The sequence below is a fragment of the Mandrillus leucophaeus genome, unplaced genomic scaffold, assembly GCF_000951045.1.
Source record: "Mandrillus leucophaeus isolate KB7577 unplaced genomic scaffold, Mleu.le_1.0 Scaffold1063, whole genome shotgun sequence".
In the NCBI taxonomy this organism is placed as follows: domain Eukaryota; kingdom Metazoa; phylum Chordata; class Mammalia; order Primates; family Cercopithecidae; genus Mandrillus; species Mandrillus leucophaeus.
Window position 1 is genome coordinate 285700 of NW_012098799.1, and position 18532 is coordinate 304231.

Sequence of the window (18532 nt, forward strand, 5' to 3'; positions counted from 1 at the left end):
TTGCTGGATTCAGTTTGCCAGTATTTTATTGAGGATTTTTGCATCGATGTTCATCAGGGATATTGGTCTAAAATTCTCTTTTTTTGTTGTGTCTCTGTCAGGCTTTGGTATCAGGATAATGTTGGCCTCATAAAATGAATTAGGGAGGATTCCCTCTTTTTCTATTGATTGGAATAATTTCAGAAGGAATGGTAGCAGCTCTTCCTTGTACCTCTGGTAGAATTTGGCTGTGATTTGTCTTCTGCTTCTACTGTATCTCCTAAGTTTTCTTTTGCTTGTGGTTTTAATTTTTCTCAAAATATTTCAAAAATCCCTTCTGATTCTTCTCTGACTCATTAGTTATTTAGAATTATGTTGCTTAATTCTCACATATTGCAAATTTCCCAAATGTTGCTTAATTCTCACATATTGCAAATTTCCCAAATTTCCTGTAGTTGATTTCTACTATTTTTCCATTGTGGTTGTGGAACATGCTTTGTATAATTTCATCCTTTTAAAATCATTGAGAATTGTTTTGACTTAACATATGGTCTATGTGGAAAATGTTTAAGGTGCACTTGAGAAAAATGTATACTCTGCTGTTATTGGGTGAAATGTTCTATAAATGTCTCTTAGGTCTAGTTGATTTATAGTATTGTTCAAGTCTTCTATTTCTTTGTTACTTTTCTGTCTGTTTGTTCAATCTATTGTTGAAAGTTGGGTATTAAAGCCTTCAGTTATCACTGTGGCATTGTGTACTTCTTGTTTCAATTATGTTAGTTTTGCTTCATGTAATTTGTAGTTCTCTTATTAGTGAATAAGTGATTTCTACTATTTGGAAAAGTTGATTTTGGCAATATTTCCCAGTGTTCTCATTGTTTTTATGAAGAAGAGTATTTTCCAATGTCCTTATTCCACTCTTCCCACTTGTGTACCTCCAGTGATATCACGTTTTACTTTAATGTCTTTTTGTCTTCATAATCAAAGTGGGTTTCTTATAGAGAGAATATAGCTGAATCTTCTTCATTTACTCAATCTTATAATCTCTATCACCCATGTTTATAGCTTTTCTATATAATGTGACTATTGATATGGTTGGGTGTAAACCGAATCTTTTGCTATTTGTTTTACACTTGTCCTATCTGTTTTTTGTTTTGTTTTCTTTTGATTTTTCTTTTATTTTACCAGTTTTTCAAGATTCCATCATCCCTGGGCCTCCTTTATTGAGTTTTTCATCTTCTGATTAGCAGTTGTTGCCTTAGGGTTTTTTCATATCTTGCAGTTTTTAATTGTTTGCCCAGCATTATGGGTTTTATTTTATAAAAGCCCTTGATTATGTTATCTTTTTCTCATGAGTAGTAAATTTTGTTCTAATTAAAGTTAATGTATCAGTACAACACCTGAATACTGTCTCAGATTTTGTTTAGAAGAAAGACTATTTTGTTTTTTTCTTACAGATAGAAAATATTCCTCCCTCCTAAGGCGCTGAGTTTCTTTTTTATTTTTTGTCCAGCTTTAAGATGTAAGCAACAAATTTAAAAACTTATATATTTAAAGTGTACACTGTGATGATTTGATAGATGTATAGATCATGAAATGATTATCACAATCAAACTACTTAAAACGTCTATCACCTTACAAAGTTACCTTTTTTGTATATGTGTGATGAGAACACTTATGATCTACTCTCGTAGCAAATTTCAAGTATACAAAAGTGTTAACTATAATTGCCATTCTGTATATTAGACCCCAGAATGGATTTATCTTATAACAAAAAGTTGGTACATTTTGACCAATATCTCCCCAACCCCCAACACCAGCCCCAGAAATACATCATTCTACTTTCTGCTGCCATGAGTTAGACTTTCTATATTCCACAAATAAGTGAGATTATATAGTATTTTTCCTATGTCTGGCCTATTTCATTTACCATAATATCTTTCAGGTTTATCCATGTTGTCACAAATGACAGAATTCTCTTCTTTTTAATGGCTGAACAATTCTCATGTGTATGTGTGTGTGTGTCATATTTTCTTTATCCCTTCATCCATTGTTGGACACTTAGGTTGAGTCCATACCTTGGTTATTGTAAATAGTGCATCAATAAACATGGGAGTGCAAATATCTCTTTGATACGTTGATTCTATTTTCTTTCAGTGTACATCCAATAGTGGGATTGCTGGATCATAAGGTAGTTCTGCTCTTAAGTTTTTGAGGACCCTCAAACTGTTGTCAATAATTGTTACACTAATTTACATTCCTATCAAAAGCGTGCAAGTGTTTCCTTTTCTCCATATCCTCACCAAAACTTTTTATCTTTCATCTTTTTTATAATAACCATTCTAACATATATGAGGTGATAGCTCAATATGGTTTTGTATTTTTTTTTTTTTTTTTTTTTTGAGGCAGTCTCATTCTGTTACCCAGACAGGGGTGCAATGGCACAATCTCAGCTCACTGCAACCTCCACCTCCTGGTTTCAAGCCATTCGCCTGCCTTAAACTCCCAAGTAGCTGGGATTATAGATGTCCACCAACATGCCCGGCTAATTTTTGTATTTTTAGTAGAGACAGGGTTTCAACATATTGGTCAGGCTGGTCTCAAACTCCTGACCTCAGGTGATTCGCCCACCTAGGCCTCTCAAAGTGCTGGGATTACAGGTGTGAGCCACCACACCCGGCCTCATTATGGTTTTGATTTGCATTTTCCTAATGATTAGGAAGGTTTAGCACTTTTTCATATACCTGTCAGCCATTTGTATGTCTTCTTTGGAAAAAAAATTTGAGTTGTATGAATTCCCTCTATATTTTGGATACTCATACCTGTATTTGTTGGTTCAGGCTACTAAAACAAAGCATCGTAAACTGGACAGCATATTGATAAGTGAAAATTTTTTCTCATAGTTCTATAGGCTAGGAAGTCCAAGATCAAAGTACAGGCAGATTTCAGTGTCTGGTAAGGGCCCACTTTCTCATAGTCTGCACCTTCTTGCAGTGTCCTCACATGGTAGAAGAGCTAAGGGTTTCTCTGGGGTCTCTTTTACGAGGGCATTAATTTCAAACATAAGGGATCTGCCCTCATGGCCTAATCATTTCCCAAAGGCTCCATATCCTAATACCATCACTTTGGAGATTAGGATTCCAACATGTGAATTTGAGTGAGACACACATTCAGAATGTAACATCTCCTTATCAAACACATGGTTTGCAAATATTTTTTCCATGCCATAGGTTGCCTTTTAATTTTGTTGATTGTTTTCTTTGCTGTACAGAAACTTCCATTTGATATCATCCCAGTTGCTTATTTTTGCTTATTTATGTTACCTGTGCTTTTGATGTTATATCTAAAAATCATTGCCAAGGCCAATGTCCAGGAGCTTTTTCCCTATTTTTTTTCCAAAAGTTTTACAGTTTCAGTTTTTACATTTAAGTCTTTAATTCATTTTAAGTTTTGTTAATACAATAAAGACACAATTTCATTCTTCTGCGTTTATATTGCCAGTTTTCCCATCACCATTTATTGAAGAGAGAACCCTGTCCCCATTACGTATTTTTTTGTGCCCCTTTCAAAGACTATTTAACCATGTGTACATATGGACTCATTTCTGGGTTTTCTGTTCTGTTCCATTGGCCTATGTGTCTGTCTTTATGATAGTACCATAATGTTTTGATTACTATAATATAGTTCGAAATCAAGACATGCGATGTTTCCATCTTGATTCCTCTTGCTTCTTACTTTTTTTTTTCACTTAATTCTGGCTATTTGGGGTCTTTTGTGGCTCCATACAAATTGTAGGAATTTTTTAAAAATTATTTTGGTAAATAATGTCACTGGAATTTTAATAGGGATTGTATTAAATTTGTAGATTGCTTTGAGTAGTATTGACACTTTAAAAATATTAAATCTTCCAATTTGTGAACACAGGATTTCTTTTCATTTATTTGTGTCTTCAGTGTCTTTCCTCAGTGTTTCATGGTTCTCAGTGTACAGTTATTTCACCTCCTTGGTTAAATTTATTCCTAAATATTTTATTCTTTTTTATTCCACTTTAAATGGGATTTTTTCTTCATTTATTTTTCAGATAGCTTACTCTTGCTGTATATAAATGCAACTGATTTTTGTATGTTGATTTTGTATCCTGAAATTTTACTGAATTTATTACAGTAGATACTTTAGGGTTTTACTTATATAAAATCATGTCATCTGCAAACAAACACAATTTTACTTCTTCCTTTCCAATTTGGATGCTGGTTATTTCTTTTTTTCTTTTCTTTCGGTTTTTTTTTGTTTTGTTTTTTGTTTTTTGTTTTTTTGACTGCTTGCTTGGATTAGAACTTCCAGTTCTATGTTTAATAGAAGTGACATAAGTGGGCACGCTTGTCTTGTTCCTCATCTTAGAGAAAAAATTCCACCTTTTTGTCATTGAGTATGATGTTAGCTGTAGGCTTGACATATATAGTCTTTATTACATTGAGGTATATTCCTTTGATACCTAATTTCTTGAGAGTTAATATCATAAAAGAATATTGAATTATGTCAAGTGTTATTTTTCTGAATCTATTGAGATCAATCATATTTTTTATCATTCATTCTGTTAATGTGGTGTATCACACTTATTGATTTGCATATGTTGACCCATCCTTTCATCCAAGGGATAAATAACACTTGGTCATGGTGTATGATACTTTTGATGAGCTGTTGAAATCAGTATGCTATTTTGTTTGTTTGTTTGTTTGTTTGACGATTTTTGCACCTATGCTCATCAAAAATCTGGCCTGCAATTTTCTTCTTTTGTTTTGTTGTTATCTGGCTTTGATATGAGGATAATGTTGACTTTGTAAAATGAGCTTAGAAGTGTTCTTTCATCTTGAATTTTGTGAATAAGTTTGAGAAGATTTGGTGCTAGTTCTTCATGAAATGTTTGGCAGAACTCACCAGTTACACCATGTAGTCTTGGGCTTTTCTTTGTTGGGAGGTTTCTGATTACTGTTTAATCTCCTAACTCATTATTGGTATATTCAGATTTCCTATTTCTTTAAGATTCAGTCTTGAAAGCTGTATGTTTTTAAAGAAGTATGTCTATTTCTACTAGCTTATCTACTTTGTTGGCATATAATTGTTCTAGTAGTCTTTTATGATCCTTTGTATATTTGTGGTATCATTTACAATGTCTGATCTTGCATTTATAATTTTATTTATTTGAGTTCTTTCTCTCTCTTTCTCTTGGTTAGTCTAACTAAAGGTTTTTCCATTTTGTTTATCTTTTCAAAAATCCAACACTGTTTCATTGACCTTTTCAATTATCTTCCCATCTTTATTTCTTTTATTTCTGCTCTAATCTTTGTTATTTCCTTTCTTTGACTAACTTTGAGCTTAGTTTGTTCTTTTTGTTCTAGTTCCTTGGTGTAGAGTTAGATTATTTGTTTGATGTCTTTATTTTTATTAATGTGGACATTTATCACTCTCTACTTCCTTTTAAAACTACTGTTGCTACTATTACCACTATTGATGTGCTTCATAAGTTTTGGTATGTTGTGTTTCCATTTTTGTTTATCTGAAGTTTCATTTTAATTTCTTTTTGATTTCTTTTTTTAACCCATTGGTTGTTCAGGAGTGTGTTGTTTAATTTCTATATATTTGTAAATTTTAAAATTTTCCTCCTATTATTAATTTTTAGTTTCATACCATTGTAGTCAGAAAATATATTTGATACAATTTCAGTCTTCTTAAATTCGTTAAGAATTGTTTTTCAGCCTAACAAATGTTCTATCCTAGATAATGTTTCATGTGCACTTGAGAAGAATGTGTATTCTGTTACTGTTGGTTGTAAAGTTCTGTATCTCTCTGTTAGATTCATTTAGTCTCTAGTGTTTTTCAATTCCACTATTTCCTTATTGATTTTCTATTGGTTGAGCTATACATTGTTGAAAGGAGAGTGCTGATGTCTTCTATTTAATACTATTATTGTATTCCTATTTCTCCCATCAGTTTTGCTAATACTTGCTTTATATATTTGTGCTTCAGAGTTGAGAGCTTATATATTTACCGTTGTTATAATCTTTTGACAAAATCAACCCTTTATCATTTTATAATAATCTTCTTTGTCTCTTGTGACAGTTTTTTTAAGCTAATTTTAGACTTACGTAAGAGTTACAAAATAGTACAGAGTCCCTTTATATCTCTCATTCAACTTTATTAAATGTTATCATATTATATACCCATTGTACAGTTATCAATAATAGGAAATTAATATTATGAAACAGTATTATAAAGTATAAATTTTGTTCAAAGTTTACAAAATTTTTCATTAATGTCCACTATTATTTTTTATATCTTATCCAGAATACCACATTGTGTTTGGTTGCTTTGAGCTGCTTTAGAACCTTCCAATAAATCTGATAAATTATCTTTTGATTTTTATTTAATTCCAAATAATTAATTTCCCTTATGATTTTCAATCTTTTAAACTTTATTAATACTTTAAATATCTAAACCAAAGATTTTTATTGAAGAATGTTCCAATTGCACTTGAAAATATGGGGGCTATTTCCAGAATCTTTTGTTATTGATTTCCAACATAATTCTACAGTAAGAAGGGAACAGATGGTATATAATTTCAATCCCTATTAGAGCATAATTTTTTTAGAATTGTTTTGCATCCCAGCATATGTTCCAGTGTTTCCTAATTAATATGCCATCAACACTTGAATAGAATTGTGTCTTGCTATTGTATAAAACATTGTATAAATGTTAACTATGTTCAATTTGTTCACAGTGCTATTTAGGTTTATTATATGTTTTCTGCTTTTCTGTCTTCATTCTATTCTATTTCATTCTATTTCTTAGAGTTTAGTATTGAAAATTCCAATTATATATATTAATTATCTATTTTTTCCATCAATTCTGTCAGTTTTTGCTTCATGTATTTTGGAGCTCTGTTATTTGGTGCAAATATACGCTTTTAATTACTATATCATTCTGCTGCTAACCCATTTATGGTTATAAATATCTCTCTTTGTCTCTAATAATATTCATATTATTACATATATTTGTCTGAAATTAATATATGTACTATAACAGTTTATGCATATAATTTCCACATAATATATATTTTAATTTTTTATTTTTAGCTATAAGTTTTTTTGTAATTAAAATATATTTTATGTGAGCAGCTTAGAATTGGGAATCTCTTATTAAAATTTTTATCTAATCCAACAATATATTTTTCATTTTTTAAACTTTTTATTTCCATAGGTTTTTGGAAACAGGTGGTATTTGGTTACATGAGTAAGTTCTTTAGTGGTGCTTTGTGAGATTTTGGTGCACCCATCACCCAAACAGCATTCACTGAACCCAATTTGTAGTCTTTTATCCCTCACCCCCCTCCTATCCTTTCCTGAGTCTCCAAAGCCCATTGTATCATTCTTATTCCTTTGCATCCTGATAGCTTCACTCATACAATGTTTGGTTTTCCATTTTTTAGTTACTTCACTTCACTTAACATAATAGTCCCCAGTTCCATCCAGGTTACTGCAAATGCCATTAATTTGTTCCTTTTTATGGCTGAGTAGTATTCCATCATATATATATACCACAATTTCTTTATCCATCAGTTAATTAATGAGAATTTGGGCTGGTTCCATATTTTTGCAACTGTGAATTGTGCTACTATAAACAAGGAATATCTTTTGATTAGAGTAGTTAGTTAATTTACACTTAATGTGGTTGATTTGCTTATTTTAGGTGTTCATTTTCTACTCATTTTATGTCTTTATTGCTCCTCTGTTCTTCCTTTCCTGCCTTCATTTTTTGTATTTTGATATAATTCATATATCATAAAGCTAATTGTTATAAAGTATATAATTAGTGGTGTTTAGTATATTGACAATATTATACAACTGTCACCACTGTCTCATTACAGAACATTTTCATGACACTAAAAAATTTAAAAATATATTTATTAGGAGCCATTCTCCATTTTCCCCTCTCCTTAACTCCTAGCAACTTATTTATTTCTACAGATTTGCCAATTCTGGATATCTCTTGTAAATGAAATCATACAATATGTGACCTTTTTTATCTGCCTTCTTTTAAATACCATAATGTTTTCGATTTTCCTGTATTGTAGCATTTGCTAGTATTGAATTCCCTTTTCCTTTTTCATTTTTCACTGTTAGTGAGACACAATTCACATAACCATACAACTCACACATTTAAAGCATACAAATTAATGATTTTTAATATATTCATAGATGCAAATATGACCACCATCAATTCTAAAACATTTTCATCACTGCAAGACAAATACTATACCCTTTAGCTATTACCACCTTACTTACCCAGTACCCCATGCCTAAGTAAGAACTAATTGACTATCTCTACAGATTTGCCTACTCTGGCAATAGTTGGGATGTCATATAGTTGCAATTATGTAATATGTAGTCTTATGTGATTGGCATATTCACTTAGTATAATGTTTTCAAGGTTTATTCATGTTGGAGCCTGTATCTATAATTATTTTTATATGATAAATGAATAATCTGTTGTAAGAATATACCACAATTTATTTTTTTCATTCTGCTGATCGAATGTAGGCTTGTATCCAATACTTTTTATCACAAATAATGCTGCTATGAACACTAATGAAAGATTTTGTTTAAAGACCTGTTTTAATTCTCTTGGGTATTTAACTAGAGAATTTCTGGGTCACGTGAATCATATTACATGATTGCAACTATATGAAATCCCAACTATTGCCAGAGTAGTAACTGCCAAATTGTTTTCCAAATGCAGGAGGATTCCAACTTCTTTACATCTTTGTCAATACTTTTTATTGTCTATAATTATGACTATGTTCATCCTACTGTGTGTAAAGCGGTATCTCATTGTGGTTTTGGTGTGCACTTTCCTAATAGCTAATGATGTTGAGCATATTTTCACATACATATAGGCCATCTGCATATCTTCTTTGGAGAAATGTGTTTTCAGATCCTTTGCTCAATTTTAATTGTGTTATCGATCTCTTACTACTGAATTGTCAGGATTTTTAAAAATATTCTGGGTGAAAGACACATAATGATTTGAAATTATTGTCTCTCATTCTTTTAGTTGTCCTTGATGGTATCATTTGTAGTGTAAAATTTTTTAATTTCGATAAAGTCTTTCTTTTACCTTGTTTGTGCTTTTAGTGTCATATTTAAGAAAACATTGTCATATCTGGAGTCATGAAGATTTAGTCCTATGTTTTCATATAAAAGTAGTACTGTCTTACCCTTTACTTTTAGGTCTTTGAACTATTTTGAGGTATTTTTTTTGGGGGGGGGGAATGGTGCAAGATAAGAGTATGATTTGATTGTTTAGCATGTTGATATTCAGTTATCCTAGCACCATTTGTTGAAAAGACTATTATTTCCTTCATTGAATTGTCTTGACGCTCTGTTGAAAATCAGTTACATAAACACCCTGTGTTTACTTGTAGCCTCTCAATTCTATTCCATTTATCCATATGTCTATATATATATGTCAGTACCACCTGGTCTTGAATACCACTGCTTTGTAGTTGGTTTGAAAATCACATAGTGCGAGTTCTCATATTTTGCTTTTTTATCTCAAGATTACTATTACTCTGGCTACTCTGGGTCCTTTGCAATTTCATAGGAATTTTATAATAGGCTTGACAATTTCTACAAAGAAGTCATCTGGGATGCTGATAGTAATTTTGTTGAGTCTTTAGATAACTTTGGGAAGTATTGTCATCTTAACTATTTCAAATTTAATCCATGAGCATGAGGATTTTTTTCCATTTACTTAAATTCCTTATTTTCTTTCAACAATGTTTTATAGATTTAAATATATTAACACTTAACACAAGTTTTACATTTCTTTGGTTAAAATTATCCCTAAGTACTTTTATTTTTTTCAATTATATTATAAGCTGAATTACTTTATTAATTTAATTTTTGGATTGTTCATTGCAAGTGTACAGAAATATAATTAAATTAGGCATACTTATTTTATATCATACAACCTTTCTGAGTTCATTTATTAGTTCTAATACTTTTTAAGTGGATTTCTTAGAATTTTTATATACAAGACATGTCATCTTCTAACAAAGATAGTTTTAAATTCTTCCTTTCCAATCTAGCTGCATTTTCTTTTTCTTGCTTAATTTCCCTCTGTAGAACCTCTAGTACAACGATAAATAAAAGGGACCAGAGTGAATATTCTTGACTTGCTCCTTATCTTATGAGGAAAGTATTGAGTCTTTCACCATTAAGTAAGATGTTTGCTGTGGGTTTTTCATAAATGCCCTTTATCAAGTTGATGAGTTTCTATGTTGAGGAGTGATTTTTATCATAAAAGGGAAGTAGATATGTTTAAAATGCTTTTTCTGTATTTATTGAGACGATCATGTGTTTTTTACTTCTATTGATATGGTATATTACCTTAATTGACTTTCAGGTGTTAAACCAACTTTGCATACCGAAGACAAAGCCCACATGATCATGGTGCATAATTTTTTATATGTTGCTGGATTCAGTGTACTAGTGTTCTGGTCAGTATTTTTGTGTCCATGTTCCTAAGAAATATTGATCCATAGTTTTCTTGTGTTGCCTTCATCTTGTTTTGGTATCAGGGTAATTCTGGCCTCATAATATGAGTTAAGAAATGTTTCTTTCTCTACAATATTTTGGAAAAGTTTGGGAAGACTTGGTATTATTTCTTCTTTAAACTTTTTATATCTTTAAATTTTTGTCACTGGTAAAGTTATCTTTATGGCCATAAGTTATGAACTTTTCATTGTGCATAGTTTTGAGTTAGTAATCAGTCTGTTTATTTGGTATATGTCTAGTCACATTGTCTGTTTTTGAGTCATTTTTGGTAGGTTGCATCTTCCTAAAAATTTGATCATTTTATCTGAGTTATCTCATTTATTGCCATATAGTGGTTAATAGTATTCCTATCAGCCTTACTTCTGAAAGTTCACCAGTAATGTCCCTGCTTTCATTTTTGATCCTAATAATTTAAGCATCTATCTATCTATCTATCTATCTATCTATCTATCTATCTATCTATCTATCTATCTATCTATCATCTGTCATCTCTTGGTCAACCTAACCAAAAGATTGTCAATCTTGTTGATCTTTTCAAGAATCAGCTTTAATTTCATTAATTTTCTGTATTGTTTTGATATTCTCTATTTCATTAATTTCTGCTCTAATCTTGACAAGTTTCTTCCTTCATCTTGCTTTATGTTTATTTTGCTGTTCTTCTTCAAGTGTCTTAGATGGAAGCTCAGGTTATTGAATTGAGACTTTTTTCTTTCTTAATACAGGCATTTAAAATGATAAATAAACTTCTAAGCCCTGTATAATTGCATCCAGTAAGTTTGGGTATGCTGTGTGTTTATTTTTATTCACCTAAAAGTATTTTCTTTTGTTTTTCTTTTTTAATTGACAAACAAGTATATATATTAATTATGTACATCATGTTTTTAAAATATGTATATTTTGTCTAATTACTAAATCAAGCTAATTGAAATATGCATTACCTCACATACATATCCTTTTTGTGCTGAGAACACTTAAAATCTACTCTCTTAGCAATTTTCAAGTATACGATACATTGCTATTAACTATAGTCACCATGTTATACAATAGATTCCTAGAACCTATTCCACCCCCCTTTTTTTAACTGAAATTTTGTATCCTTGAATCAGCATCTATTCAAATCATCCTAATCTCTGGTACGACTATTATGTTCTCTGCTTCTATGAGTTAGACTTTTGTAGAGTTCACATACAAATGAGATAATGTGATATTTGTCTTTCTGTGCTTGGCTTATTTCATGTAGCATAATGGCCTCCAGATTCATTCATGTTGTCACAAATGACAGGATTTCCTTCTTTTTTAAGGCTGAATAATATTTCATTGTGTATATATTCCACAGTTTATTTTTTTCCACTTATTCACTGATGAAGATTTAGTTTGGTTCCATATCTTGGCTACGGCGAATAATGTTGCAATGAACATGAGAGTGCAGGTGTCTCTTCAACATATTGATTTCATTTCCTTAAGATATATATCCAGTAGTAGGATTACTGGATTATATATTAGTCCTATTTTTAATTTTTTAGAAACCTCCATACTGTTTCTCACAATGAACTTATGGAATGGGAGAAAATGTTTGTAAACCATACATCTGATAATATGTTAATATTCAAAATATGTATGGAACTCAAACAATTCAATGGTAAGGAAACAAATAATACAAATAAAAATGGGCAAATGATATAAATAGATATTTCTCAAAAGAAGTCATACAAACGGCCGGCACATATAAAAAAAAATGCTCAACATCACTAATCATCAGGAAAATGCAAATTAAAACCACAAATGAGATGACATCTGATACCTGTTCAAATGGCTATTACCAAAAATACAACAGATAACAAATATTGCTGAGAATGTGGAGAAAAGGCAACCCTTGCACACTTTTGGTGGGAATGTAAATTAGTACAGCTACTATGGAAACCAGTATAAAGGTTCATCTAAAAGTATTTTTTCCTATGGGTTCAAGTTACCATCTAGAATCGTTTATTTAGCCCATTATAGCTTTGCCCCCACCTACATCTTTTTAGCTGTCATTGGCAAATGTGTTCACATTTCTATAAGGTATATAGTCAAGCATACATTATGTCAACTTAAATAACAAACCAAGAGAAGCTCTCTAAAAGAAAAGATGTTTATTGGGGCATACAGCATTGCAATGGGAATATGCACACCATAGTAAACAATGTGCATATTTAATGAGATGAACAAACACAAAGGTTTCTAAAGGAAACAATGAGAAGGATTACATAATTGTTTTGAAATAGTTATTCTTGTCTACAAAGATTAATAACAAGAATGATGCCAGTCTGAGGTTAGACAGGTAGTTGCTGGGTAGATGATGCTGTATAAGTATTTATTTGTGTAAAGTTGTGATGGTTTTTGCAGACTTTTGTGATAGTTTTGTTATCAGATATACCAACATAAGAATGCTCTCTTCATGGCCTTTCCTGGCTCTATTTGTCAGGGTCTCATTAATATTAATGAATCCATTTTGATTATAGCAACTTTCACAATTGTACACTTTTTTATACAATTGCTTTTAAAATCAGCCAAGAAAGGAGAAATGTATGTATTTATACTGTATTCTATAATTAAAAATTTCTTTATAGATATTCCTTGTATTTTTATACTGGTATTATTATCTGGGGTCACTTGCCTTCTGCTCAAGAACTTCATTTAGTAATTTTTGTAAGGTAGGTCTGCTAGTAAAATTCTCTTAGGGAATGTGCTTATGTTGCTTTTGTTTTTAAAAATAACTTTGCTGGATACAGGATCCTTGGTTGAAATTTCGTTTTTCTTCATTAGGTATTTTTGAATATGTTATCCCATTACTTTCCACCCTCTGTTGTTTCTGATTAAAAGTCAGCTGTTGGCCAGGCGCAGTGGCTGACACCTGTAATCTCAGCACTTTTGGGAGGCCAAGGTGGGCAAATCATGACGTCAGGAGTTCGAGACCAGCCTGGCCAATGTGGTGAAACCCTGTGTCTACCCAAAAAATTAGCTGGGTGTAGTAGTGGGCACTTGTAATCCCAGCTACTGGGGAGGCTGAGGCAGGAGAATTGCTTGAACCCAGGAGGCGGAGGTTGCAGTGAGCCAAGATCACACCACTGCACTCCAGCCTGGGCGACAGAGTGAAACTCTGGAAAAACAAACAAACAAACAAACAAACAAAAAAAGATATTTATTTCATTGTGGTTCTATTGTAAGTGATGGGTCCTTTACCCTTGTTGTTCCCCAATTTTTCTCCATATCATTGGCTTTCAGTATTTTGACTAGTTTATCTGTGGATCTCTTTGTATTTTTCCAACTTTTAGTTAATTGACTTTCCTAGATGTGTAGATGTTGTAATGATGTTATTATCTCTGAGTAATAGTCCCAATCTAGAATTTGAGTGCTAAGTGAAAGGGGTAGGCAGTAGCCACAGGTCTTTAGGCTTGCTTCTCTTGACATGAATCCCTGTCTTATCAGGTGGGAAAATGGCAATTCGGGACCCAGTATTTTCAGCAGCACCATACCCAAGCTGGAGCTTCTACTGTATGAGTAGATATCAAGCAGAAAAGTAGAGTGCCCACTTCTCAGCTACACTTACCCAGATATTATCCTCAGCAACAGGTAGCTGGTAGTAGGATGAAAAATGCTGATGCTGTGCCTCTCCTAGGAATATAAATCCTTGACTGGGAACTGGGGATAAGGGGAACCTTGTGCATTAGCTGTACCAATCTGAGTGAAGTTTCTTTTTTCTTTTCTTTTTCTTTTTTTCTTTTTTTTTTTGAGACGAAGTCTCGCTCTGTCGCCCAGGCTGGAGTGCAGTGGAGCGATGTCAACTCACTGTAAGCTCCGCCTCCCGGGTTCACGCCATTCTCTTGCCTCAGCTTCCGGAGTAACTGGGACTACAGGCGCCCGCCACTACGCCCGGCTAATTTTTTTGTATTTTTAGTAGAGACAGAGTTTCACAGTGTTAGCCAGGATGGCCTTGATCTCCTGACCTCGTGATCCACCCTTCTCGGCCTCCCAAAGGGCTGGGATTACAGGTGTGAGCCACCGTGCTCGGCCGTGAAATTTTCTATTTATCTTTGTACATCTATCTATTTCTGCTTTGTATATTTTGAAATACCATTATCAAGCTTATAGAATTTTAATATTTTTGGCTCCTTTTGAGTCAAATCACTTAACTTAAAAAAAACTTAACGTCTTTTTCCAGTAAGCCAAATATCTACGTTTTCACAGACAGTTTCTACTGATTACTTCTCTTCCTATGTAAGAGCCATACATTCTTATTTCTTTGAAATTCTCATATATTTTTATTGCAACTTGGACAATTGAAATATTATAATGTGATAACTCTGGAAATTAGATTCTCATCATTCCCCAGGATTGGCTGTTTTCACTATTTATTGTGGTAGTTATGTTTACTGACTTTCCTGAGGTGATTCTGCAGAGTATATATTCTTTATCAATGAAATCTCAGCTCCACTAGCTTAGAGGCCAGCTGATAATTGGACAGAGATTACCTTAATTGCCTGGAACCAATAAATCTCTGTTGTTGCCAATGAGTTCTGTGTTGCTGTTGGGGCACATCTTCAACATTCAGCCAATCAGTATGCAATTCTGCCATGGGCTTCCCTTACTTGCACAGAGATTCAAGCTCAGACAGAAGTGAGAGCCTAAGGACTTCTCAGGTCTTTCCTAAGCAATCCAACTGTTTGGGGAATGCATACAATCCTACACATGCAGGTGTCCTTTTAGATTATGAACAATCATGTTGGAGCTGTTCAAAGCCTTTCTGGACATTTTATTTCTCACTTTTTCCTTTTATTCATTTTTCTTAGTCTATTGTTTTCTCCAACTGTAAATAATTTCCTCAGGCAGCTGGAATGTTGAAACATTTGCCAGTAAATGTTTTCCAGAAATGCTCCTCAGGGAGAAGTTTTTAGCACTGGTTGAACTCCAAGTCAGATGAAATGAAATAAGCCTTTTGTGTTGGTTCTTCCAGGACACCACCAGAAAAGTCAAATAATGACAATTTTTTAGGTGCATGGCTTTCAGCGCTCTCCATTTTCCTACCCTCAGTGCCAGGAGGATCAGCTGTTATTTTTTAAGACTGATACTGATCTGGAGAGCAGGGGATGGGAAGGAAACGGTTCTTAGTGATATTGAGACATTTATCTTGAATGAATGTTTCCCGTGTTGCTGCAAGTTTTGGGTTAGTTTTTATAGTTCTGATGATATTGAATCTATTTTTCCAATTTTTCTGTTGCTTTTATAGAGAGGCAAATTTTTGAAGGGACTTACTCTAACATTTTCACAGATGCCACTCTCTGCTTTTTATCATTATAAATAAATTTGTTAGTATGCAATTTCAATTCCACTATTGGCATTTTAGGTATATTTGAATTATTTTTTAAATTATTGAGCTAGAAAACATAGTATGCTTCTATAACTTATCCTATTATACTAAATGTTCATCTCTATTTACTTCTTGGAACAAGAAATATAGGAACTTTGAAAGAGTATAGTTGCATTTACCCCTTCCCATCATTTGTGGGTTGTTGTCAAATATATTACATGTGTCTACATTATAAAGCCACTTACAGACGTTGTAATTTTTGCAGTAAATAGCATCTTTGTAAAATAAAAAGAGTTATACCTTATATTGTACTTAACCACATATTCACTTACCGTTTCTTGTTCCCTTCATTATTTCTGGTTTTCATGAGTTACCATCTCATGTCATTTCCTTTCAGTCTGAAGGACTTCCATTAACAATTCTCATAGTGCATATCTGCAATCAATAATTCCATGTTTGCTATCTACAAGTATTTTCATTTCACCTTCAATTTCGAGGGGCAGTCTTACTGGATATAGAATTGTTGGTTGACTGTTATTTTGTTTCAGCACTTTGAATTTGATATTTGAGTATGTCCTCTCCTTCATATTTTCTTGAGATAAGCTGATAATTATATAATTGTTTCCTTGTATGAAATATGTCTTTTCCTACTTCTGCTTTTTAAATGTTCTTACTCTCTTTTAAATTCAGCAGACTGTGATGTTTGTAGGTGTGATTTCTCCCGTTTATTCTATTTGGAATTCATTCATCTTTATGAAAATGTTGGTTAAACTTTTTCACAAATTGGTGAAGTTACTGGCCACTATTTCTGCAAACATTTATTCTGCTTCTTTCTTTCCTTTCTGTCTGGGACCCAAATTATACATATATTAAGCCACTTAGTATTATCTCATAAGTTTCAAGCTTAATTCATATTTTGTATCATTTTATTTCCTACTCACTGATTCTTTTAGCCTTTGAAATTGCATTTGTCCCATCAAGTGATTTTTTTTTTTTTTTGCCATTTTGGGAATGTAATTTTACAAACATTATAACTCTCACTTGGTCTTTTTATATGTGCCATTTCTTTATTGATATTGTTGTCTTTCCTGTCATTAATACCATATTTGCCTCGAACTTATGGAATATATTTTAAAATACCTGTTTTCACATTTGGATCTTTAAATCCAACATCTGTGACCAATCATGGTCTATTTATATTAAATTCCCCTTTTACTGTTTATGGTTCCCACTTTCTGTTTCTTTGTCTTTATCTAATAACTTTTGATTGAAAACTGGACATTGTTATACATTGACACTCTGGAGTTTGTTTCTTATTGTGAAGATTATTGTTTATTTCTTCTAGCAGGTATTTAACTTTCCGGACTCAAACTATAAAACCTGTGTCCCCCACATTGTGCAACAGCTGACATTTCTTTTCAGTTTTCTTGACTTCTAGTTGCTTCTTTTTAGCATGTTCCTCCCATCTTTCCTTTGTGCCTATGGAGTTTAAAGATCAGCCTAGGATTGAGGCAAAATTTGTAATGAGATTTAGGATAGGTTGGAGAATGCATTCAATCAAAAACACAAATTGAAAATTAGTAGAGGAACTCAGGAAGAAAGGGAACCACAGAGAGACTGTTAAATCTAAATATAAATTCATATCGTATGTCCTCATCATAGGAAAAGATCCTTCAATGTATCATAATTTAGTCTGGCAATAGCTGTTGATTTTTTATAAGAGTATATCTTCTTATCAACAGAAGAAGTATCTTTGTCCCTAGTTTTCAGAGAATTTTTATCGGGAATAGATACTGACTTTTGATAAATGATGTTTTAAATTCTATTGAGAGGATCTAATAGTATACTTTTTTCTCTTATTTATCCTATTAATGTGGATAATTTCTTTGACTGGTATACACTCTTGAAACATCCTTGCATTCTGGGGAACAATCTAGAGATTAAACCCCCATCATGATATACTGTTCATATATTGATGGATTTCAATTCCTAATATATTACTGAGGATCTGTGCATCTATGTACATAAATGATTTTGTTCAATAAATTACTTATCTTGCAGAGTCCTTATCAGCTTTTCGTATCAGTTATGCTAAAATCATAAAATTGGTTAGAAATCTATCCTCCTTTTCCGTTATCTGAAACTGTTCACGTAAAATTGGTAGTATTTATCTCTTAAATGTTTGACAGAATTCACCAATGAAGCATTTGAATCTGAATTCTTTTTTTGGAGAGGGTTTCAAATGTCTTTTAGTTACCTTAGTAGATGAAGAGCAATTTCAATTTTCTCTTCCTTTCCATTTTGTTTCACTTTTATTCATAGGCAACACAATAAGGCAAAAAATTAAATAAGTAAGTAAAAAAGACTGGAAAGAAAACAAAACTTTTTAACTTGAAGATAAAATAATTGTCTATGTGAAATTTAAGGAATCTACAAAAATGAAAACTCTACTAATATCAGTAAGTAATTTAGCAGGCTTTCTGAATAACAGATCATATAACATACAAACATAGATTGTATTTCCATATATTCACAACAAATAATCAAAAAATTAAATAATATGTATCTATAGTATCATAAAAAATATAGTACC

The 18532-nt window shown here is 32.2% G+C and overlaps 1 protein-coding gene across 3 annotated transcripts in view; it reads left to right on the plus strand.

Moving 5' to 3' along the window:
* HTR2C (5-hydroxytryptamine (serotonin) receptor 2C, G protein-coupled) overlaps window positions 1–18532 on the plus strand; it is a 306150-nt gene that overhangs the window by 259936 nt on the left and 27682 nt on the right. The window lies entirely within an intron of this gene.